Source organism: Eupeodes corollae, chromosome 1 (assembly GCF_945859685.1).
Source record: "Eupeodes corollae chromosome 1, idEupCoro1.1, whole genome shotgun sequence".
Taxonomy (NCBI): Eukaryota; Metazoa; Arthropoda; class Insecta; order Diptera; family Syrphidae; genus Eupeodes; species Eupeodes corollae.
Window position 1 is genome coordinate 222,793,344 of NC_079147.1, and position 25,234 is coordinate 222,818,577.

The 25,234-nt window shown below is 34.6% G+C and overlaps 1 protein-coding gene across 3 annotated transcripts in view; it reads left to right on the plus strand.

Moving 5' to 3' along the window:
• LOC129940117 (protein sprint) overlaps positions 1–25,234 on the plus strand; it is a 534,823-nt gene that overhangs the window by 303,077 nt on the left and 206,512 nt on the right. The gene's annotated exons all lie outside the window — the stretch shown is intronic.

Genomic DNA, 25,234 nt, shown 5'->3' on the forward strand with positions numbered 1-25,234 from the left:
TTTTCCCAAAAATAATATATTCTTTTTTTGTTCCCATTTCTATTGATGCAAAAAACGCTACAAATATTCAAAACCCAAGAAAATGAGAAAGAATCTGATATTAGGAATGGCTTTAGTGTTTTCGAAGTCAATTTTCAGGAGTCTATTATTACTATCACTATGAGTCTGCCTATTAGTAGTTTGGAGCTGATGCTAGAAAATATTTTGTCTCAAAGTAGTCAACAAAACTTAAAAATTGTAGAGAAAAAAATTGTTGGTTTTTAAATTGAAGGAAATAGGTGTACAATTTCTCTAAATATCAAATAAGAACAAATTAAGGTAAAGAAATTAGTTGGGAAGAAGCTTTTGTGCGGCACTTTAGTTCTCAAGAGATTCAAAGCTTTTAGTATAACAGAAACGTTCATTGTGTTTTCCAATTGGCTATTAGTTAAACACTAGCTGGGACATATATAATATATATTCTTTAAATACGTGTTTAAAACTCAGTTTTAGCACATCTAAAGCAGATTTCTTTAGGTTTTGAAGATCTTAAGACTTTTTGTATTCAGCAGAAAAAAAAATCAATTTTGAAATAAATAAAATGCACGACTGGGTCGCTAGAACTTCTAATTTTTTTCAAAAAAAGGTTTGCTCAAAAATTTAAATGCCATTTTATTTCTCAAAAAAACCTAGACTAACTCAATCTTTTTTTTCGAAAATCATTACAGCGGTTTTTTAAATCAATTTGTATACATACAATTTTAAAATTTTGCCTTAAAAATATTTTTGGTATGCAGTTATTTAGTGCTTATAAATATACATTTAATTTTTTTTTAATGTAAACCCCTTTCTGATATCAACTATTGTAAATGTTTTTAGAAATTAGAAAAAAAGACATTTTTCATCAACACAAATTATTATTTGATAATTTTATTATTATTATTATTATTATTTGATAATTTGATTACCGACAGTAGACATTTTTTACTAATGCAAAACTTGCCATATAGTTCCTATATGTCGCAAGTAAAACTCACTTCAATATTCACTATGTATGTGCTTCAAAAAAATAAGATGGAATTAAAGGCTAGTTTAAGGAATTTAAGGCAACTTAATATAAAATTGAAGATCTCTTATTTAAGGTTTCTTCTTAAAAACCCGAATAATTGCTCTTTTTGATCGAAACATATTTTATGAAAATAATGTAAAATATTACTTAAGTTACAAAAATTTAAGTTCTTTTGAAAGCAAACCGCTTTTTGGTGATCGTCGTTAGATTACTAACAAACCCTTAGATGAAGTTACTACTTATGGCTCATATGACCCCCCTGGATCGTCCGTTGGTCAAAAGATGATGCATTTTTGCTGCGTTATTGGAAAAGGGCTAAATTGCGATTCTTATTATGTTCTTGGTCCAGTCCTTAGTTAAAAGAAGTGCTTTTGGCCACAAAATTTGAGGAAATAAAATACAAATTTAGTTTTCATATACAAAAAAATGGATAATTCAAAATAAAATAAGGGTCGTATCCATTAACGCAATACGATTAGTTTTGAATTGCAGGAAACTCCAAAAAAATTCCAAAGAAAAATTATCTCCCAGGAGGATCCGCCGACCTTTGGAATTAGGCATCCACAAACGACATTAAACCGTATGTTTCAAAAAGACTTATAAAGGTCTTAAAGGTTTTTCATTCAATACTTATGGCCAGAAATGGTAGATATTGATGTGGACGATTTTTATTTTTAACAAGGATGAAAATCCATGAAAATGATATGGCACTGTAACAGTATCTCTGGCGGCCATTTTTTCGATGTAGTTTACCGTTGTTAATAACATACTTTCTTCGTTACAATAAAACAAACATCCATTGATTTATCTAGAAAGATAAATAATATCAAAATGAAACCTCTTATTGAAGAACCTTGTTTTAAATCTTTGAAGAGTCTGTACTTCAAATTTGTTAAAATGAAGAACAACAAACTTGCAATGTTGTGGAAAATGAAATTTGTTTAGCAAAAATACAACTACATATTATAAAATAAATGTTTAAACTACAACACACGCCTAATAGACCCATAGTTTTTGAAGAAAACATAATTCCAACAAATTTCAAGGTTGAAAATTGTATATGTAAATATTTATACTAACTTCTACATTAACAACTACACTAAATTTATAATGAAAAATCTCATAAAATTATATTGTTAATCCTATTTGTTTTTCTCGTCGGCTTTTGCCTGTTTTAATTTCTTAACCCATAACCTTCCCTTCGTTAAGAAACTTCATTAGGAAAAACTTAATTTTATTGTTTCGTCAATATTTCGTCTTATTTCCATAACTTGCTGTCTATAAAGTCTATCTCTAAGTTTTTCATATCCTCGTCTTTCTCCTTCTCTCTCTCTCAGCATTTAAAAGTTTTCCTCTTCAAAATAATTTTCATGAGCAATGAAAAGTAAAGCGAATGATTATAATTTCTCTCAAGTGACCTGGAAAAACATTTTTGCGTAAAGTGTTTTCGTTTCGTCTTCTTCTTCGTCTTAATAATAATAGGATAAAATGTTACACACTTAAAGAAGGTACTTGAAATAATTGCAAGATATTTTGCTTCAGACAAAATAAAAATAAATAAATAAAAAAGAAACGCAAACACAAATGAAATAAACAAGAACATCAAACCATAGCTCTTTTATAAACATAAATAAATTATTTACTTTGTATCTTTTATAAATATAATTAATGTTTGAATTACAATTTTAAGTATTTATATGATAGCCGTTTTAATTCAAGGGCTTACATATTTTAAATTAAGTTTAAATTTTAAATATTTGTATTCTTCTATTTTATCACTTCTATCAACTTTGACAAACAGCATTTTTAAAAAAGTGTTTTCATTTAAAATTCTACATTTTTTGATTTCATTCAATTAAATGCAAAATGGTTGCAGACAATTTCTGTTTTCAAACTTTTTATGTTTTTTGATGTGAAAGTGTACACCCAAAGTAGGTACGTAGAAGATACTAAAAATAATAATAGCAAAAGTTGCTATGTTTATAATTTTTGAAAACTGAACAACTACGGTGCAGTGGCTATAGCTAAAAGCACCAAACCTGTCTGATTTCTGTGAGTTTTAAACTAATTTGCAATTCATATTTTTGTGTCATCGAATTTTTTTTTTTGTATTTTCTAGAGCTGAAGAATCTGATTCTCCTGAATGTGTACTTTATATATTTTACTGTACAAAATGAACATGCAGTGAAAGTTGTAGTACCGATGCATTTTATACAATTCATGTTTATTTTGTTTTGTCTGCAAGTTTGATAAACTTGTTTTTGAAACTATATCATAAAACGTATTTTTTTGTCTGAGTCTGCCAGCACATCTCGAAATTAACTCACTGAGGGCAAAATTTATGAAATCGGTTCAGACACTTCTATGCAAAATGCTTGTAGTGAATTTAGCATGAAATAGCCACAAAACCTCGCTCTTTAAATATTTAATGCCTGAATCACAAACACTCTTCTGCTTCGGCTTCGTCTGCGTTACGGTGGGCCTGCTTCGAGGTTGCTTTAAATGACATTTCTATTATTTCATCTCTCCAAAAAGCAAATATTTTGTTTGTTGACATTTTTTTTACAGCTGTTAAGCTGTCAGACAAAGCAAATGATCAGATAATTGAACTAGAGCTTCCGTTTGGAGTCACATTACGTTACATTACATTCTTTTCTCTACGATTGTCCAACGAAACGTGAGGTCGCAGCTCCATTGTGATAGCATGCATTGAATTCTTATGGCTGAACTCGCAAACGTTAGGTAAAGCCGAAGCTGAAGCATGTTTGTGATTCCGCCAAAACTTCACATGAAATGAGAGTGAATTAAAATAAAATCTATTAAGTCCGTCCATTATAATTGTTTAACATGGTCGATTTTTAATGTCTAAAGTTGTATCGAACATGATCCCCATTCCCATAATATTCCAAGTCACATTGTTAGCATAATCTTCTAAAGGCCCATCTAATTACTCGGATACGCAGATGATGTTGACATAATTGAAAGATCAAAGCGTGATGTCAGTGGAGCGTTTTTAAGCATTGCGATGGAAGTGAAGAAGATGGGTTTATTGGTCAATAAGTCAAGACCAAGTATATACTGTCATCAAAAAAAAGACATTGAACAAAGCCGTCTTGAACAAAACGTCACCATGGACAGCTAAAACCTCGAGGTAGTTAAGGACTTTGCCTACCTAGGCACCGCTATAAACTCAGACAACGACACCAGCGCTGAGATCAAACTAAGAATAACTCTTGCAATTCGCTGTTTCTTGGGCTTAGAAGGCAATTGAGAAGTAAAGTCCTATCTCGAGCATCTAAAATCACCATCTATAAGACACTCATCATGCCGGTTTTCATTTATGGCGCTGTCAAAGAAAGATGAGAGCGTCTTAGGATGCTTTGAGAGAAAAATTCTTCGGGTGATTTTTGGTCCCGTATGCATAGATGACGAACCATACGGGCTGTGCAGCGACACTGACCTAGTTAACAGAATTAAAGTCCAACGGCTTAGATGGCTAGGTCATGTAGAGTGAATGGACATCTACGCTCCGGCCCGGAAGGGCTTGGAATCCAAACCCGAAGGACGGCGCAGTAAAGGAAGACCGCGACTCAGGTGGGTGAAGACCTCAACCAACTTGGCGTGCGAAACTGAAGACAGCTAGCTAGGGACCGAGCTTTCTGGAGACGCATGTTGGTTGAGGCTCATGTCCGCGCTGAACTGTAGCACCACCTTAAGCAAGTAAGCAACTTTGTAAGCATTATGAAAATAAGAGATAGTTTAAAAAGAGGTGTCAGTGCAACATGGTTTTAAATTCTTGAATATTGCCATGACTGGGAAAAGCATAGAGTGACAAAGCATTCTACATTCGCGAAGTACGTCTAAGAAACAAATCTTTGTACTTGACAATACGACCAAAGTTGGGTTGGAAGATATACTGATGCGCATTTCTAGAGGAGCGAGTATTACGGTTGATTTTCTTGAAGGGAGGAATGCAACTTGCTATTTCTTTAGAGCATACGGGAGACATAAACGAGAACCTTTACGACTGTGTTCAAGCGACGTATGTAAACGGTTTACGATGATATCATCAGATGAGGAAACAATCTTCTTGCATCCCGTTAGGAAATAAACATCACGAATTTGAGCCTTCTAAAAGAGCTGTCAAACTACGTTTGAACTACAGTAAACAGGACTGAATTAACGACGCATTAAATTGTAATCGATTTTTGATTCCCCATTTAACAATGCTGCCTACTACAGAATTCAATCAGCTTATCATAATAAGATCTTGAAGATAAACATCTGAAGAGCAGGGTTGTGAACCGAAAAATAAATTTAAAAATCAGAGGGTATTATTAGCAAGCAGTGATGCAAATAAGTGGATTAGAAGTTTAAGACAGGACATCATTAGTGCAAATGAAAAAGAGTGTGGGAGACAGTACAGAGCCCTAAGGCATACCAGCATTTATTTTGTCTTTCTTAGACTTGAATCCATCCAATTCTACTTCAATTCAACGGTTCGAAGTGTAACTTCTAATCCAACGAAGGGTAGGGTTTGGTTAGGTTATAGGGGCTGTCCAAGATAGAAACGGACACACTTAGGCCAGTCTAATGGCCCATTGTGATACCACATGAATATTGAGGCTTCCTCCTAAGCTCAATGGACAAGCTTGAGTCCCTTACGAAACGTGAAAGGCTGATTATACCGATATGATTTAGATCGTTTAGCACCTTGAACGTTTTAAATCCAGTGTTGGCCAGATGTTTTTTGTGACTTGACACGTGGTGGTGTAGTTCCACCTGGTGCCTGCCCTCCTCACAACGTCTTGGATTAGCAGCAGTTTACAAGTAGCGATTAGTATGCCAGTACTTGCCGAACGTGGTAGGATGGGCTGTATTGTACCGTTCCTGGCGAGTTCATCTACCTTACAGTTACCTGGAATGTCTCTATGGCCCGGCACCCAGCAAAGGTGAATATTAAACTGTTGCGCCATCTCCATTGATGATCGACAATTATGGCCTGTTATAGAGTTTGTAGAGACAGAGTCGAGAGATTTGAAAGCGGCCTGGCTATCTGAGAAAATATGGATATAAGATGTTGATATCACGTTTTCTTGAAGCCAGGCCAAGACTTTTCTAGCCAAAAGTTCCGCTTGGAACACGCTACAATGATTGGGAAGGCGGAATGAACCGTCTGAAAATGGATTGACCCATCTTTCAGTTATGTCCTATCCTCCCAGAAAGATCTGGAAGGTATATAAATCTGGAAGTTTCTGTCGAATTTCAGTTGGGGGATCGTGTAGTCTGTGTGCTTTGGAATTGATTCTAAATACCTTAGAATTATGGAGTGGCCAATGTTGTTGTTAGTCCAGTGCGACGAAGCTTTGAGGCAAATAGCAGAGCTTGCAGCTCTTTGTTTGCTGAATATGTCAAGAGGTGTTAGGCAGAGCAAGGTGTCCAGTACCGCAGACGGGGTCATGCGAAACGATCCGCTTATACATAGGCAAGCTGAACGTTGCCTGTTTATACCTTTCTCTAAAGCAGTCCACCATACTCCCACACCATACATTAAAATCGGTCTGATTACCGATGTGTATAGCCAATGCGTGATTCTGGGCTGTAAACCCCATTTATTACCAATAGCTTTTTTGCAAGAAAAGAGAGCTACAGTAGCTTTTTTAACTCTTTCCTGTACGTTGGTACAGGTATTTAGCCTCATCTGAGAATTTTAATTGTATTCCTTTAATATAGGGAGGGTTGACAAATGGAATTTTGTATCTCCTCGAAAATAAGACCAGATCGGTTTTGTGTGGGGTAACACCCAGTCCACCGATCAGCCCAAAGTATTGGTCTGTCGAAGGCATTTTGTAAGAGTTCTTTTATGATGTTAGATGCTTTCCTGAAACTGCTATAGCAACGATGTCCGCATAGTCTATCACTCTGAAGCCCTCCGCATCCAGACCAGTTAGGATTTCATTCACCACCAGGTTCCAGAAAGATGGGATAGAACACCACCTTGCGGTGTCCCTCTACTAACGAATCGTCTACCAGAAGAGTTGCCCAGTTTTGAGTTAATTATTCTTCTAGAAAGCATTAAACGAAGGAGGCATTCGTCAAAACCGAAGGCACATTTTTCATAAGAGAACCAGATTCCAAACCCTATGAAATGCTTTTGAAATATTGAATGTAGTAATATTGCTTTCTCCAAAACAATGAACACATTTTTTTCACTGTTCGGTGAGATAAACCATTAGATCACCTGTGAACCTGTTGCTACGAAAGCCTTGCCTTACTGCCAGGCCTTAAGACGCTTTTGGTCTTCGAATAATAATATTTCTCTATCTGATAATTTGTTGATGTTAGGTAAAAAGGTCTTAAGTCAAAAATCGCATTTAAGGTTTTGATTTTGTGTAACAGCTGTTTTCTCCTCTTTCGTTTAATACTTACGACTTGAGTCTAGAACAACTTCTAAATATTGTATGAATTTGGTATCTAGACCATTAGACAAACAAAAGTCGTATTGATATTAACCTCTTAAGTTCATTGAGTCTGTGTGACCAGTTCCTCAATTAAGTCCTTTTTGCCTTACGTCAGAGAATTAATTAAAGTTTGCATTAACTTGTTGCTTCGAACATGTTGGCTGCTAGGTGGCCTATGGCGATTGTGTTCAATATGATGGTCTATGGTCGATGTTGCATCTCAGCCTTGGTTTTGGTGCGGTCTTGATCTTGGCCTTAGTCGTGGTCTTGATGGTGTTCTTGATCGTTGTCTAAATTTTGTAACTAAGGTAAAAGAAATCTTAAAATCAAAACCAATTGGCTCATGTTAATTGGTTGAATTGTCTTGGAGCATTTCTTTAACATCCTTTGGCAATATTTAAGGTATGTTGGTATCTAAACCAAATAAAATATACAAAAAGGATGAGTAATAATTTTGTTCATTCTAAAGAATACCTGTTCGACTGAAGCCTATTTTATTGAAATGAAATTAATATCCTTTTTTGAACCTAAATATTAAAAGAGAAAGAGGCACAGCGGCCAACGACGCGCGACGACGTGACTGATGAATCATATTTTTTGTCGATTCTTATGAAATTAAAACCATTTGCACCTGCTTTCTAGTGCAACCCCTAAAATGAAACAATACCTACCTAATTCTTGTTTTATTTCAAACCCCTCGGGTCAACTTTGTCATCAGAAGCAATCACAGCTGGCAAATAATTGCGAAAGAGTAGCCCAAAAAAAAGAATCTAAACCTAACCTGCTTCTTACTTCTAATTAAACTTTGCATTGCTCACAACCACTTTTCTGTGTTTATATTCCTTCAATAAGGAAATTAAATTCCAGTCACACATTACAAAAAAAATGTCCTTTTTCTTGGTTTGGTTTGGTTTTGCTCCTTCGTCAGTCATCAGGCCCTGCAAATACTCGGTTAGGCGATTAATTTTTTCCGGAAGGACATGGTTCCATCCAATCAAACCCATTGACGACAAATGACGACGCGACGATGACGACAAGACGACTACGACGAACGTGCTATGCCACATACCTAAAGCAGAGATGGAAAAAAAAGACTCCCAACTATATTGAGAGTAACTCGTTGGAACATATGTCAAATAAGACACACCATTAGAATCAAACCCAGAATAAACCCAGACGACACACAAATATCCGTTCCTTGTCCGAGCATTAAATCAAGCAAACAGAGTTAAATTCCATTGCATCAGTATTTAACGAGTCTTGTGCTCCGCTCCGAGTACCGTTCCTTCCGAGTACAGAAAGCAAAAGGTAGGTACTCTGTGGTCTTCCGAATGTCCTTTTATTTTTCTAAAAGGACAAAAATGACAAATCAGGGTCGCCATCGTCATATAGTCGAGTATACTCAATGCTGCTGCTGCAGACGAAAAGTGCTAAATTTAATTAGTTTCATACTCGTCCTTTTAAAAAAAAGGTTTTATTTACCAACCGAATTTTTGTGGTTCATTGGAGAAAGTGTTGCAAGGATTAGTTGGCAGTTTCACATCACACTCACAATATATTATATACTTTTAGATATTTATCTTTATGGAGGGGATTCATTGAGGATGTGGAGTGGAGTGGAGTGTCGAACCAGCCTCTTGGGGGTATGAACATTTTTTAATCTTTCAAAAGGATTTTCCCATTTTCGTTGGGTTTTTGGGTATAGATATACAACTGAGTGTAAATATAAGAATCGTGCAGAGGGGGGAGGGGTTAAGAATTTATGGTATGTATTTTTATTCTAGAGAGTAATTTTACAACTTGAAACACTTGTCATCCTTTTTTTTAAATAAAATAATATGAGCGGTTGTTTGGTTATGTTCTTAGGATTATCATAAATTTAAAGCAAAAGCTTTAAAGATATTAATTTATAATGATCCTGATAATGATGTAGGACGGAAGGACATATTTATGAAGATTATAGGCATAAGAAAGGTAGTGAATAAATTTAAAAGATGGTCGTTTGTATATTTTTCAATAAATCTTCTTAAACTCAGAAGATTCTCTTTGAATGCCTATCCGACAGTTTTTTTTGAGACTTAATTAATTTCTATAGAAATAATTTTGTTTATTTCGTATTACTACATTTTCTTTCAATCAAAAATAATCAAATTAACAAAGAAAATAATACATTTTAATATTTTCCAAGAAGACTCAGATCAGATTATAAATGGAAAAGCCAGTTTGTTTGTTTGATTGGTTGTTTGTTCGTTTGTTTGTCCCCCTAAACGTCGCATCGTTGCAATATTATAACGTGATTTTTTGTGTGGAGGTAGTAACGAGGCTATAGAGTGATTTAAGCTGGTTTTTATCGCGTTAAAATATCTCAGATATGATAGATGTGATTTTTACTTTCGACACATAGGAACTACAAACATACATTTATGGCAAGTTTTGCATTCGTAAACATTTCGAGATTTTAATCAAACATGATATAACGATGGTAGAGAAGTCGAAAAAAGTGGGTCCCGCGATTCCGTCCGGTCTGTTTTATCTGTCTGTCCACGCTCCTACAGCGTAAACCATTGGGTCGATGGAGTTCAAATTCGAAGTTAAGGTTTTTAGCAGATTCGTGTTAGGCGTTTTGTTCATTTTATTTTTAAGATCAAAACTAACAATGACCCCCATACAATTGTTTGGAAAAAAAAACAAAAATTCGAATTTTCTCAAAAACAAACCGATACATTTTTTTAAAATTTTCTGTAAAATTTTAAATTTTTTAAAAAGGCTTCCTTAAGTAAGAAAAACATATTTTTGTACCGCTCCGGGAGGGTCATAGACACGTTTTGTTTTCTCAGCAACTTATGAACCGATTTTTATTTTCTCAGCAACTTATGAACCGATTTTAATATTTTTCACTTCATTTCACTTGAATGCTCACTAATTATTATTCTGCTACTCATTCGAAGTGAATCTGTGTATGTCGGTAATGTCGGTAATACTACTTCTATTCACGTGAAAGTATTCATTCTATACAATTCAGATCCGCATATAAAATGCAGCGGAATTTTCATTTGATGTCTGGTTTGTTAATTTTTGTAAGCAAAATGTAAGTGAAAACTAATTTATTGCTTAATTTAGAATATTTGTTTTATAAATAAAAGAAAATTAACATTAACAGGGGAAGAAACATTTCTCCAAAGCTCTCTGTTTGAGGATTGTCATATTCCTCTGCTTCCAATTGGAATTAAAAATTCAAATTCAAATTCAAATTTTGTCATTTCCAAAAATTGCACATATTAACACTTTTTCCATGTAGTTCCAATCGCACTCTTGGCCTTAGAGAGTTTTTTATTAAGATGTTTTTCCATACTTAAGTTTTTTGTAAATCATACTCCTAGGTATCATTTACGACCTCAATGGGTATTGAATTAAAGAACCATCTTTCATTCTGACTACTTCTTCCACCTCCATTTCTGAAGACCAGTATTTTCGATTTTCTAAGGTTCACTTGGAGTTTCCACGTAGTACAGTACCTATATAGTTGGTTGATCATCAACTGAAGCGTTTGTGGTGCTGCTGATAGAAGTACTATGTCGTCAGCGTAGAAAAGAGCCTTTATAGTGGTCCCCGCAAACTCAACTCCTCCAGAAATATAATTTGTTAAATCTTCTATAAAAAGTGCGAATAGAAGAGGGCTCAGCGTACAGCCCCGTCGAACACCTGATTCCGTTTGAAACCATTCCGAAAATTCCCCTCCATTCCAAACAGCTGCCTTTGTTTCGTTATACAGATTTTGTAAGAAATCGTGTGATTTAATACTGCTTGACTATTTTGTGTAGTATTATGTGAATTCGCTGTCCTGCAGATAAGCCCGACAATTAACGCCTTGGAATAGAATATTTGGCACCTTATTGCTGACAGACGGTTCCCAACTGCTGTAAAAAGTGCAAGAAAAGTAGGCCTTTCGTCTTGAATTTATTCGAGTTAACCGCTCCACGGACATTCCGAAATCCTTTTTAAATAATAATTTCAAACCCTTGTATTTATAATATAGCTAAACTATTGACCATAATATTAAATTATAAGCATTTTATTTCTTCTTGAAAACCACACGTTTTAAAAAAAAACACTAGTTACATATGTACATAGCTTTGTCTCATCCTTCATCCATAGTATCTACATAATTGCAATGAAAGCAAAATAAAATCTTAGCCCTTCTCTGATGCGAGCACAATATTTAGCACCCACATTTACGCCCTTGTCGGATCGGGTGCGGCAATCAAAACTCTATTTTCAAGTCGCTATGCTTTTTCCAAAGGGCATCCCCACGATGTATAGCTCTTTGCGTGTGAGATGTATATTTCTAGGTTTGCCCAGAGGCGATGCTGTGCAATAAGTGCTGTGCCATGTACAGACCTATTCCCAGTCTCCACTTCTCCCGCCATCAACATCACCAACACAAAACTCAAACGCAACTTAAATACATTTTAATCGGAAACTTGTTGGTGCGAGTGAATGGTGGTGTAGTTAATCTAAGATTGATGTGAACGGGCCACATCTGTGTTCAATAATCGAAATGCCCGCTAGCTGTATGCTGAGTACTGATAAAATTCGTCCCTTCTTCTATAAAGGACCTAAAGGACGGACTGATGGCCCACAACGTCGACGGACAAATACAAGTACCCAAACGAATGGAAATCAAAGAGAAGTGAGTAAAGGCTAGAGGACCTACCTACACAGCACCACCATACACTCTGTTAAAGGCAAATAAGAGAAAACAAAAAAAGGAAATTCCAATGGTAGGCACTGCTACTGTTGTCCTTTTGCTACTACACAGGAGTTGGTACATAGAGTTTGTGAAAATTTTAATATTGAAAACCATAAATATCGAAGACAGAGGAAGGATATGCAAGCAATAGCAAAGCAATTGTCCCAACAATGTAGACTTTAATAGAATGGGGCATACCACCACCGTCCGCCGCATCGTCTATAAATATAAATTGAACATGCTCCGTTTCCGTTTGTTTTCGAGACAGGACGACACAGAACACAGAAGGCTATAGAGTATAGCTTAAATGAACGAAGGAATCTATATCTTAGGCCTTAGGCGGAATATTGTCATAATTTATATTGAAAATTAACCTAAGCATTGGCCTAGATATAAGATTTAGGATATTACCTAAAACCATGATCTAAACGTCCGTCCGTGTCTTGAGGGAACGGTTACTAATCATCAAAATTATTATACTACAAGACTTTTTCAATGAACATAACTTAAGGGTAATGAAAATATGTTCAAATTATTATACCAACGAATTAGATGGTTCCTTTAAGCTTTTAAGCTCAGGCGGTCGTTTAAACGGTCCAGCAGACTTAGAAATCATAAAATGTTTTTTTTTTTACGAGACTGGGGCTTTAATTCCTATGATTTAGAAATGACTGTAAAAACTTGTCCTTAATGTCTTAGAATTGTGTAAAGATTTATTTTATCTGACAATATGGAACGTAAAGTCACTGTCAGCTATTGGCATTCCAAATTAACAGATTTTATTATTTAAGACCTCTGAAAATTGCTGTTTATGGTCAAAAAAGTTGAAATATTGAACATTAAAGTAATATAATAATTAAAGGACTATGCAAGGGAGAATATTGTTCATAATAAGTCCAACAATATCGCTGAAATTCTTCAGATTTCTTAGGGGAATATTAAAACTAAAGTCGATAAGAGATAGAAGGTGCAAAGAGTGAATTTTTCCATTTACTAATTTAACAATAAACATAAAATATAGATAAGAAAGTATTCTCTCAAGGATCATAATATCAATAAGTTTCATTCTGTGCTGATAAGGTGGAAGGTTGTAGAAATCAGCCTATTTTAACCCTTTTAGCTCATATCTCTCTAAGTTCATTCCGAGGAAATGTTACAAAAAGCTGCTTTGTCATAACAAAAGGATCGGAGAATTCTTTCAAGTCCCTCTTAATCCAACCAAGTCATTTCCCCTATACACAAAAAAAGCTCTCTAGGCTCTCCTGAAAATTACTGAAGAATTACATTCATGAATGTAATTGCAAAAATATTCTGCAATATACTTTTTGTAAGACTTGTACAGAGCAATCATTTATCAGAACTCCAGACCGGTTTTCGACAAAAACTTTTCAAAAATCGATCACATTTTTACACTACCATCTATAGTCAAAGCGTTTCAAGCACGTAACAAAAAGGTCTTCACATTTTTCGTAGACTTTAAAGCTGCTTTATACTTAATCAATAGGAATGCTCTTATTTATAAGCTGACAAAAATTAGTATATCTACAAAGTTCCTAAAAGCAATTAGAGAGATGTACACGGGTTCGAAGGCTGCTGTTTGAAATGGAGTGAGCTTTTCAGAACACACCCGTAAACGAAGGGCTCGCAATGGAAGAATCTGGAGATCAAATATGTATAAAGGAATGAAACTTATTCTATAATTTAATTTCAAAATGTATTTATCAGCGAAAGCCAAAACCTCACAAAGCTTGATAAATTTAACATGGAAAAGTGGAGATCAGGCGAATATGAAAAAATCATAACATTTTATAGGAATTGCATAAAGAAACTTATCAACCTACCTCTAAGCAGCTAATTATGCCATATATTAAGAAACAGGTCTTTTAAAATGTTTGAAAAGCACCTTGAAGTCTCAATCTGATTACATCATCAAAGACTGCAGCCAGCCTATCGTTCTGACAAGACTTTCGAAAAAGCTTCTTGTATATTAGTTGAGAAACAAAGAAAAGTGGTTTGCAAGATGGTAATCTATTGGCAATGAGTGTGGATTGAGATTGGATGATGATTTCAGCAATGTTAACCATGTAAAAGATCAAATTTACAGCGTCATAAAGAAAAATGAGGAAATTGGACTGATAAAAAAAGCTCAAGATTCATTCATTAGAGTAATCTACAGTCAGCTCAACTATAATCTTGGTTCCAGAAATCATATTAACGATTCACTGAGTTATGAATAGATATTCCTATTAATTAAAGCAAGGTGTGAATTTCTTAACTAAAATGAAATTCTTTATAAAATGGTAGTTTTACCCAATTCTGTACGCTTTGTAATTTAAAATCAAAAGAAGATTTGTTACACTTACATTGGCATATGTCTCATATTCAAAACTCAAAGACGCTACTTTTTCGGGAAAAATACTTGTACCATCCAAGAGACTACATTCATCCTTAACAAGCTCCTTTTTTGTCACCCTGGCTGACAGCATAGCCATAGCATTTATATTATTGTATAAAAGTCTTGTGAATTAATGTAAATAAATGAATTACTTACTTACTCCAAACAAGAATTGAATTAGCTTTATTAGTTATTTAGTATTTACTCAGTATAAGGATACTCCGTCAAACATATATTAAAATAAATTACAGAAAGCTTTTTGGTAACGCTCATAGTTTTACATTTATCAACGTTTCATAGTCTAGTCGCTCAAGGTGCTATGTTCTCTACTCTGTACATTTATGTGCTGAGTAGTGTGAAATTGAATGTAATGTAACATTTATCAACGTTAAGAAGCTGACGAAAAAGTTACGAACACAGCAATAAAAAAACAATTTAAAATCACATTGCAATTCTTCACAATCACCAGAAATTGAAACAGTTTTGAAAATTGTAAGATTGTAGAATCTTTTCTGTACATTGAAGCTTAGAGTGCTTTAACACAGACGGTAAATTGTTTATAGATAAAATAAAGAAAATAGGACCTAAATGACTAACTTATGGAATTCCAGTGTTCACTTTGAACTTTTTTGATTCGCACCAGACGTTTACTAAATGTTCATCAAACCCCAGCTAATCTCTTACTGATATCAGTAAAAACACAATCCAATTGTTTTTTGCATTTGAATGAGTCAATACAGTTTTGAGCTAGTTCTACTAAAAAAGGGACGGTTTAACGCTGATATGGAATGATCATACATTTAACACGAAAACATTGTTTCATAAATAATAGACTGGAAAGAGTTTAGAAATAACGGATAATCTAGCAATAAGTCTTCGTCATTTTTATTTTTTGAGGCTATTTTAAAGGAGCTTTTCCAAATAGATGATAACTCGAAAGAAGATATTAAGAAATTAAAAATAATTGACACAGTAGGGCGTCCCGTCGTTGTATGGAGGTAAAAAAATTCTCCAATTTTTCATCGAAAAAGGCTTTAAAAGTTGCATATTAACGAGATTCTAAGTATGAACTTTTTGAATTGGACATAACTTTTGGGCCTCTACCGACAAACTTTTGAGGCAGATCTTAAAAAAAGACTATATTTTTTTTATATTATATAAGTTTAAGTTAAATTTAAAAATAATACGAGTATGGTATTTTCTTTAAAAAAATAAAAATTTAGTTTATTAGAAATATTGGAAATGCTTGAAATTAAATAATATTACATTTTAAATTCAACCTTGAAATTAAAAGAAGGCATATGCTTATGCTGGATTCAATTTTATGAGTTCATCTCTTGATATTGCTCCTATGAGGCTTCTTTCAGTCACAGATTTGATGCATCTTTCGTATGACATTGTGTATGACATGTTAAATCCGGAATTTTGAGTTCTTCTTGTTTTACTTACAATGAAAGCTTTTCATGTGACAAATCTTATAAAACAGGTGGTAAAGTTATTTCAAATTATATCGGTATAATCTGTAGCGTTAAAGTTTGTATTTGGTAGTTCGTCTTAGAGCAAGTTCTCGGGCAAAAATCCTTTTGTCGAAGAGCATTGCCTCCAAAAGGTTTTCGGGTTTCCATTCCTTTCAATGTGATACGCTCCATCTAACAAAAACGGTTTGTTTTGAACAGAAAACCAAACTGGTGAGTACACTTTCACTATGTATTCCACAAGTAGTTTTACATTTTCAAATGAACTACTGGAACCCACATATAATCCTTCTTGAATATGCCATTTTCCCAGGCTATCGATTTGCTAATTCGAGAGAGCAGTAATATTGTATTTTTGTTCTGTATTCAATTGATCTGCGATTTTTTGGTCAATATCAGGTACATTTCTGTACCTGAAAAATATTGGTTTTTTTACACTCAGTTAGTGCCTTACCAATCGAGCTCGAAGTAGATGTATTTCGTCCTGGAGAAATGCTGAAGCCACCGCTGCAGCAGATCGAACAGAAAGGCCATATCAGTCGCAAACTCTTGCTACAGATGGTAGGTAGATCAAGTAAATTGCGCTTACCTGATGTTGCTGATGGTTCTGACTGCCTCAACTGGTTCCACTGAACTGATTCTTCATAGAGACTGCCTCGACTGGTTCCACTGAATTGATTCTTCTTTCTATAGATTTAACAGACTGGTGTATCGACTACATTTACTAAACTTTGTAAGACAGAAGAGGAATATCTTTGGTTATTTAATGCACTACATTATTTTCGCATTGAATTCTTAAAGTTTTAACTTTGTCAACGATCACCACTTTTCTATAATTTCTTCCATTATATTTTGTTTTCAGATTGCTTTGTGGCAAAAGAACATATTTTATTACTTCTTTCTGTGTTGGTAACTGATTCATTTTGACGAAAACGATTAAATAAAGCAAAGACACAAAAAAAGAATTATTAACTATTAATCTAATAATTAATAATAATTAATATCAAAAAATCTTGCGACAAACGAATTTTGTAGAAATTAAGTCTAATAAAAACCAAAAAACGCCACTTACCAAACTTTCAGCGCCAAGTGCAAAAAGCACTATCAAATAACTAAATAAGTGTTAAAAGAAAATTGTTCATTAAAAGTGATTTGGTATTTGTCAGCTCATAAACGACTTTTTACTTACTGATCAGCATAATACATGAATTTTAGAATACTCTATATCCTTTTCGACCACCATTACTGCTCCCTAATATAAAAATCGTAATATCAAGTCTTTTTCCATGACTATCTGTTTTTTAAACAATTCTAACCTCAAATTCAAACCACATTACTTGTCACCTATCATGCATTACAACCGAACCGATCCGACTAAGATCAAATTAACATAACTCAAGATAAGTTCTAGTTGTAAATTGCACATTCCTTGCAAGCAAACACGATAACTAAAATGCATAGATACACGTTCCACAACACTTCTTAACAATTAGATCCACATCTAGCAGCTCCAATCACAATGTAACAATACCAATCTATACCTGCCAATCTGGATCAAATATCAAAACATCTTTAATAGACTTATACTTACTACGTCTCGATCGATCGTCACGTTGAATTAAAGAGGAAACATTAAATCGAACGTAGCTTACAACTAGATTTGATGTTTGATCCATTCATCCGTAGAAGTAGAAGTATCTATCTCTCTGATAGAATCCACAGCTTCATTTCTTCACTTCGCTTCATGACTTGTTAAAAGCTAAACTGCTGCATTTTTCTTGCGAGTCTTAAAAAACATCGCATCAGTAGTTTTCTTTTCCAGTATCGTGCCATCAGAAGCTTACCAGAGTGCTGAGATTGTTCTAGGCTTATTACTTTCTAGCTTCTACTCGTATCTATCAGAGCAACTGTTTGCCGTTGTTTTGTTCGTGTCGTGTCGTGTGATCTCGTCTCGTTGATCATGTTGACCTAATTCCTAGCTCAACAGTCCGATAAATCGCTTAACTAGGTTTTTAAGGCACACGGCACGTTCTTTTTCTTCTTCCTCGTTATATTCAGTTAAATGCTTATTGAATGTATCTTTGCAGTTCAAACGCATCTTTTGTATCTATTAGTGTGGTATAGAAATGCAAGACATCAAATGATGAGGATTTATTTTTCACTGTCACTACACTATAGAAAGAAATATTATTATCGTCATCAGGCATTCGCGAACACGTTACACGTCCATAATATGCTGTTCATCAAGGTGAAAATTAACACTAATTATATTACCAATTGATGCATTCTTCTTCTTGATGTTGTTGCGTTTGATACTTTATTAAATTCTCTAAATCAACTCATGTTGGAATTCTTAAAGTAGACTTGGTTTAGCAGCATTTTACATTGCATTCATAGGTATATCCTCAAGAGAAAGTATATTTTTGGAGTATCATGATTAAGAAAACCTTTATCCATCAGACTTTAAGAAATTGAAGACATAGGCTAAAATTATATTGAAGCTAAGGGTTAGAAACTCAATCAATATTAAACAAATTCATTAGTCAACAGCTAGTTAGTTTTAGGAGCATATTCGTAGACAATTTTTGAACTAAAACTAAGTTGTGATTCAGCAAACCTGAAGTTCAAGCTATTCATAAATAAATTTAAAATTATTTGTAAGAGTTAACCAGAGGACTAACTTTAAACATAGGCAATGCTGTGTTTAAGTTGCTAAACATACTTTTAAATGTCAAAATTTAGCTATCTTGTTTAACAATTAATTAAAAATTTCAACAGACCCTATTGTTTCGATTGACTTCGAACTCTTGCATCTCCTGTGGTACGAAATATCAATGCGAATAAATGTTCATGAAACCATTTTAAGGTTTTCAATTAAGTTGAAAATATTTTTAAATATGTATAGCTTAAGACATATTAGCTCTCAGTTTCCTGATTGTAACATCTTTCTTTTACGCCAAAGTTGAAAAACAAAAGTATTAAAGAAAAGCTTTAAGACACCCAATTGACATCGCCAATAAAGCAAATAACACAATTCGGGGATTTACTATGTAAAACTTAACTTGTGGAATGGGGTATTATCCTAATGGAATCAGAGGCCGTCCATGTAAATGCATCATATTCAGTAAAAAAAAGTAGCTTTGCTAAAATCAAACCAAAACTTTGTTCATGATCTAAGCAACTTTGCATGTGCGTGTTTTACTTAGGTCAAAATTTTTAGAGCACTCACTTTTGGAAAATAAAGTGTCAATTAAAATAAATAAATAAAATAAATTAGGTGGCGCAACAGTCCATGAAGAACCAGGGTCTAGTAACTTACAACTCTCAACCATTCCTGTGTGCGAGTAATTTTGTCAGAGATGGAAGGGACCCACAGTTTATATGACAAATCCGAACGGCTATCTTTAGAAAGCGCTTTTCTTGACAAGAATTACTCTTGGAGGATTTGTCAATTCCTTACAAGAGGCAGTCGTGAAAAATGTTAGGTGGCCCAGGCAGGGATTGAATCCAAGACCCATTGCATGACAGTCCAAAGCAATAACCTTCACGCTACAGGTACTGTCAATCATCAGCAATTATTTGTCAACGTTGTTCAAGCATAATGAGACTCATTTCATACTGCAGAGGTAGGATAATAACTATGATTTAAAAAGAAACCATCTATTCTGCCTGCCCTTTGATCTGTTCACAACTTTCACGTAAATATCAATCATTGGAGATTGGGCGTTATTTCTTGACATATTTTCTATGATCCTTATTTTCATTTGCGTTGATTTATTGTTGATGATGCATCGAGTTGATTGATGCTAATCTTCTGTTGATCATTGATACACATTTTTTACGTTCTAAGGTCAAACAAATAAAAAAAGAAACACGATAGCAATAAGACCAATAATATCTTTTGAATATAACCACTTTATGATTAAACTAAAATGTTACGTTTCATCCTGAAAGCATCTTTTTGAGTTAAGATTTCAGAGTTTATTTTAATATTTTTAACTAGTAAATTGTTTCTGCTTTGAAAATGGAAACAAAATTAATCAAAATGTATTTGTATAAGAATCAATCTATCTATTATTCTATTCTATTTATACGAGTAGTATGGTAGGATTTTACACGAATAACAAAAACAATATCCGCAGTATGAATACTACCGATAAAAGTTAAAGAAGAATCTTGCTACGGATAGGTTTTCGAAATTTGTACGATTCTCGAATGGATCTTTTGTGATTTCGTTTTTAAATGTTGGTACTATTGATATTGAATTTGTATCGCGATGGCTGTGTTCGTTGAGTAGTTGTGCATTTGGAATTATGTATGTGTTTTCCATTGGGGGAAAAATCAATCTGTTACTGTTGATATTATTTAGTTTTGTTAATAAAAATGGACTAACTGGGCTTATTTTGGAAAAGAAAGCAATAGAAAAGATAATTAGGTTTTGCTATGTTTCCACCAAAAGTTTATCTCAGTTTAGATTAAACAATTTTTTTTGGTGTTTCCACCGCACAAGAAGATTTAAAAATGATTAAGTATGACATCACTTTCTAAAATGCAAATGGTGTTTCGATGTTTTTGACGTGTGAAGTGCAAGTGAGATAGTTCAAATCGTGTTAAATAATGAAGAACTGCTTAGTTCAGCACCATATAAGAATATGCTATCTACTCCATGTCCATTTTTTTTTGTAATTTGATTAAAACAAAACTATATTTTTTGTACACAATCATGCAAATGAACAGACCATAATGCATTATCTGTTAAAACAACTCCTACACACAGGTTTTTCTTCTCAAATTTTGACTGGACTCCGATCTGCGACGGGAATCGAGTCCAATCAAGCTCATTTCAACTCGATTCAGGTATATAAAGAATTGAGTCGATCTTCAAGCTCGCTTCAACACCACATTTTAATGTAGTAGTCTACGAACAAACCCCCTCCTTGAAGCTATTGTTAAATGATCTTTTTTTATTGAATCTCAATATCCAGATGTTTTCTTACCATTTCTTCATGAAAAATTGTCTTTTTTATTAGTTTTAATTAGATTGCTTTTGTAGTACCTGTGGCATGATGGTTAGTGCGTTAGACTGGGTCTAAACTCGTTTCTGATATCCAATGGAATAAATCAAAACAACAATGCACAGGTGCTGTTCTGGTTGATTTGGAAAAGGCCTTTGACACCGTATGGTTAGAGGGTCCTTACATAATACTGAGAAGGCTTGGCATAAGCAAGCCATTGTTGTATATACTTTATGATTTTATGATGTGCTTAACGGTAGAAAGTTTGTTGTCAAAAGTGGCGATGTAACTTCTGCCACAACATTCTCAATTAAAAATGGTCTTCAACAGGGAGCGGTGAATTCGCGGATTCTCTTCAGCATTTACACCAGCGATCTGACAGGTAGTCTAACAATGGCAATTGTGTACGCCGACGCTCTAATTGCGTACAGAACGGTCCGAAATGTTGAGGTTATTAGAATTCTCTTGCAGCGTGATTTCGACAAGATTCAGCGATATTGCGACTACTGGAAACTGAAAATAAAGGTCCAGAAGTTGGAGACAATTCTGTTCCGGACAATTCTGTAATGGGCAGCCATTAGCGAGCAAAAGTGAAGTGAAGTACCTTGGTATCCAGTTAGGTCAGTATTTCTATTTCGACAGACATATAAATGCTGCTCTGACCAGGGCCAGAGGTGCCTTCCTTCTGACGAAACGGTTCAACGTTGCCCCTTCCCAGATGGAGAAGTCTCGGGTTTTCGAGCGGCAGTGCTTACGACGCTGCACCGGCTTATATCGAACAGCCGAATCTTCTTACATGCATTACTATTCCAACGAGGTTCTATACAACGGGTCTCGGATCAACAGAATTGACAACCTCGTAATAAAACTCGTTCGAGGTCACATTGCAAGAGCTGTGTCTTCGACGAACAATTTAATTTTCGGGGCGTTCTATCCGAACGACGAGTATTTTGAAAGTGCACGCTTGAGTGGCTTCATTCCACCAGAGGCATTCCTCTTTTTAGATAGATGCGGTCTGATATAGGATAGATTGGTAGTTCCGCTAATCTACCACGTCACACGACGAACCGTGGATAGGCGACTCCTGCAGTACAATCGGGACGTCATGGCACAAGGCGGAGCAGAGCTCCTTCGGTTCAGTAGGGCTGTGTCCGAACTGGACCAAACTGAAGTACTTCCCTGCAACATAGAATTCCAAACTTTAGTGCAAAGGTTGGCCTTATGGTCCATAGAAAGTAACACAATTGTGGTTTTCAATTTTAATGGCGTAATATCGAACTTTTTTCTCATAAGAAAAGCATACATGCAACTTTCAACTTCAAAGTTTTGTAGAGCAATAAAAGTTAAGTGGAAGGCTTTGATATGTGCTACTAATCAGGAGGCGTAGTGCACGCCCACTTTGCATGTATTTATTATTTACTACGAATACTTCTGATTCTTGTAAAATAATGAAATTAAGTTAAGTGAAAGAGGTCGTTGTATATTCGAAAACAAACATTCAAAGTCTGCATTTCTGTATACTCCAAGGAGGCGTGGTATTCACTGACATATTTTATCAGTTGACAATTAAATTGTGAAATGTTTTAGAGCTGTGAAGCTCAAGCTCAACAAGCACACACAAATTTCGAAAATTTAATATTTAAAATTCAAAAGGCGTGAAATGTTAAAAATGGAGCCAAGTTCTGTATTCAAAAAACTAATTTGTATACAAGTAATAAGGGATCTTATAACGGAAAGAGAATAGAACATTAAACTTAAAGTGAGAATTTGAGAAATACAATATCATGGTGAAGTTGAGACATGTATGTTAATTACGACGTTCAAATAGAACAACACCTTTTTTACAAAAAATGTGTTTCTGAAGTGATTATTCAAATAGAATTCGCTTTTAGAAGAAAGTTCTATTCGCTTTCTATAATAGGAGCCGAAATTAAAGATATGCCGAAAAAGACAAAGTTTAATATCAATTTATTTTTAGAAAACCGAATACCCAAAAATTGTTGCAACGCTTAAAGAAAACTTTCAACTGGTAAATATCGTGTCCAAGAAAGATCCAAACAAACTTCTTGGAAATTATACGATTTTATCTTATGTTAGAACAAAATACATATTTACAACACAAAATTTACAAATTATTATAACAACATCGATGATTTGATATATAGCGAAGAAATGGAGAAATAATTGTTATGAATAAAATTGCAAGTAATTCTTAAACAAATAAATTTAAATTCTAAAACCTAATGCAAAAAGATAATAAAGAGTATTGTAACAATAATAAATATTGACAAGTAATAAATCAAAATATTGCTGATGATACGAAATAACATCCGAAGTAAACTATGATTTTTTAAGAGCTTGAGAACTTTAAAAAAAAAAAACGCATAAAATTTGCAAAATCTCATCGATTCTTTATTTGAAACGTTAGATTGGTCCATGACATTTACTTTTTGAAGATAATTTCATTTAAATGTTGACCGCGGCTGCGTCTTAGGTGGTCCATTCGGAAAGTCCAATTTTGGGTAACTTTTTCGAGCATTTCGGCCGGAATAGCCCGGATTTCTTCGGAAATGTTGTCTTCCAAAGCTGCAATAGTTGCTGGCTTATTTGTGTAAACTTTAGACTTGACGTAGCCCCACAAAAAATAGTCTAAAGGCGTCAAATCGCATGATCTTGGTGGCCAACTTACCGGTCCATTCCTTGAGATGAATTGTTCTCCGAAGTTTTCCCTCAAAATGGCCATAGAATCGCGAGCTGTGTGGCATGTAGCGCCATCTTGTTGAAACCACATGTCAACCAAGTTCAGTTCTTCCATTTTTGGCAACAAAAAGTTTGTTAGCATTAACCGATAGCGATCGCCATTCACGGTAACGTTGCGTCCAACAGCATCTTTGAAAAAATACGGTCCAATGATTCCACCAGCGTACAAACCACACCAAACAGTGCATTTTTCGGGATGCATGGGCAGTTCTTGAACGGCTTCTGGTTGCTCTTCACTCCAAATGCGGCAATTTTGCTTATTTACGTAGCCATTCAACCAGAAATGAGCCTCATCGCTGAACAAAATTTGTCGATAAAAAAGCGGATTTTCTGCCAACTTTTCTAGGGCCCATTCACTGAAAATTCGACGTTGTGGCAGATCGTTCGGCTTCAGTTCTTGCACGAGCTGGTTTTACACCAAGATCTTTGCGTAAAATCTTCCATGTGGTCGAATAACACAAACCCAATTGCTGCGAACGGCGACGAATCGACATTTCACGGTCTTCAGCAACACTCTCAGAAACAGACGCAATATTCTCTTCTGTACGCACTGTACATATTCGTGTGGTTGGTTTAATGTCCAATAAAGTAAACTGAGTGCGAAACTTGGTCACAATCGCATTAATTGTTTGCTCACTTGGTCGATTATGTAGACCATAAATCGGACGTAAAGCGCGAAACACATTTCGAACCGAACACTGATTTTGGTAATAAAATTCAATGATTTGCAAGCGTTGCTCGTTAGTAAGTCTATTCATGATGAAATGTCAAAGCATACTGAGCATCTTTCTCTTTGACACCATGTCTGAAATCTCGCGTGATCTGTCAAATACTAATGCCTGAAAATCCTAACCTCAAAAAAATCACCCTTTATTTGAACTTCAGTTTTCTAACTATATGAACTGCTCTTGTTTCCTTCAGACAAAAGGTAAGACCAATTAAAATATTTACTTTGGTCAAAAGTATTCTAGCTTCGCCGCTGTAACATTTTTTCTTATAAAACGGGTGTTTTTTAGATTACCATATTTGAATATGGCAATAAATTTTTCGGAGTTGGTCATTTTGACAGCTGTCACTTGATTTATTCTCACTTTGTGCACTCATTTGTTTACTCAGACATGTCTGAGACGATTGACGCTTTGCAAACAAATATACCGCGCGTTATTTTTTTTTCTTACACACTGCTCTATTTTCTTTAGAAAGTGGCCAATAATTGACCTCGGCTGGAATCATTTCTAAAATATAATTGCAAACCCTTACCTACGTTTTATTTCTTCTCGAACACCAAACGTCTAAAATAAACACCCTATTCAATTCGACAAAACTTTAA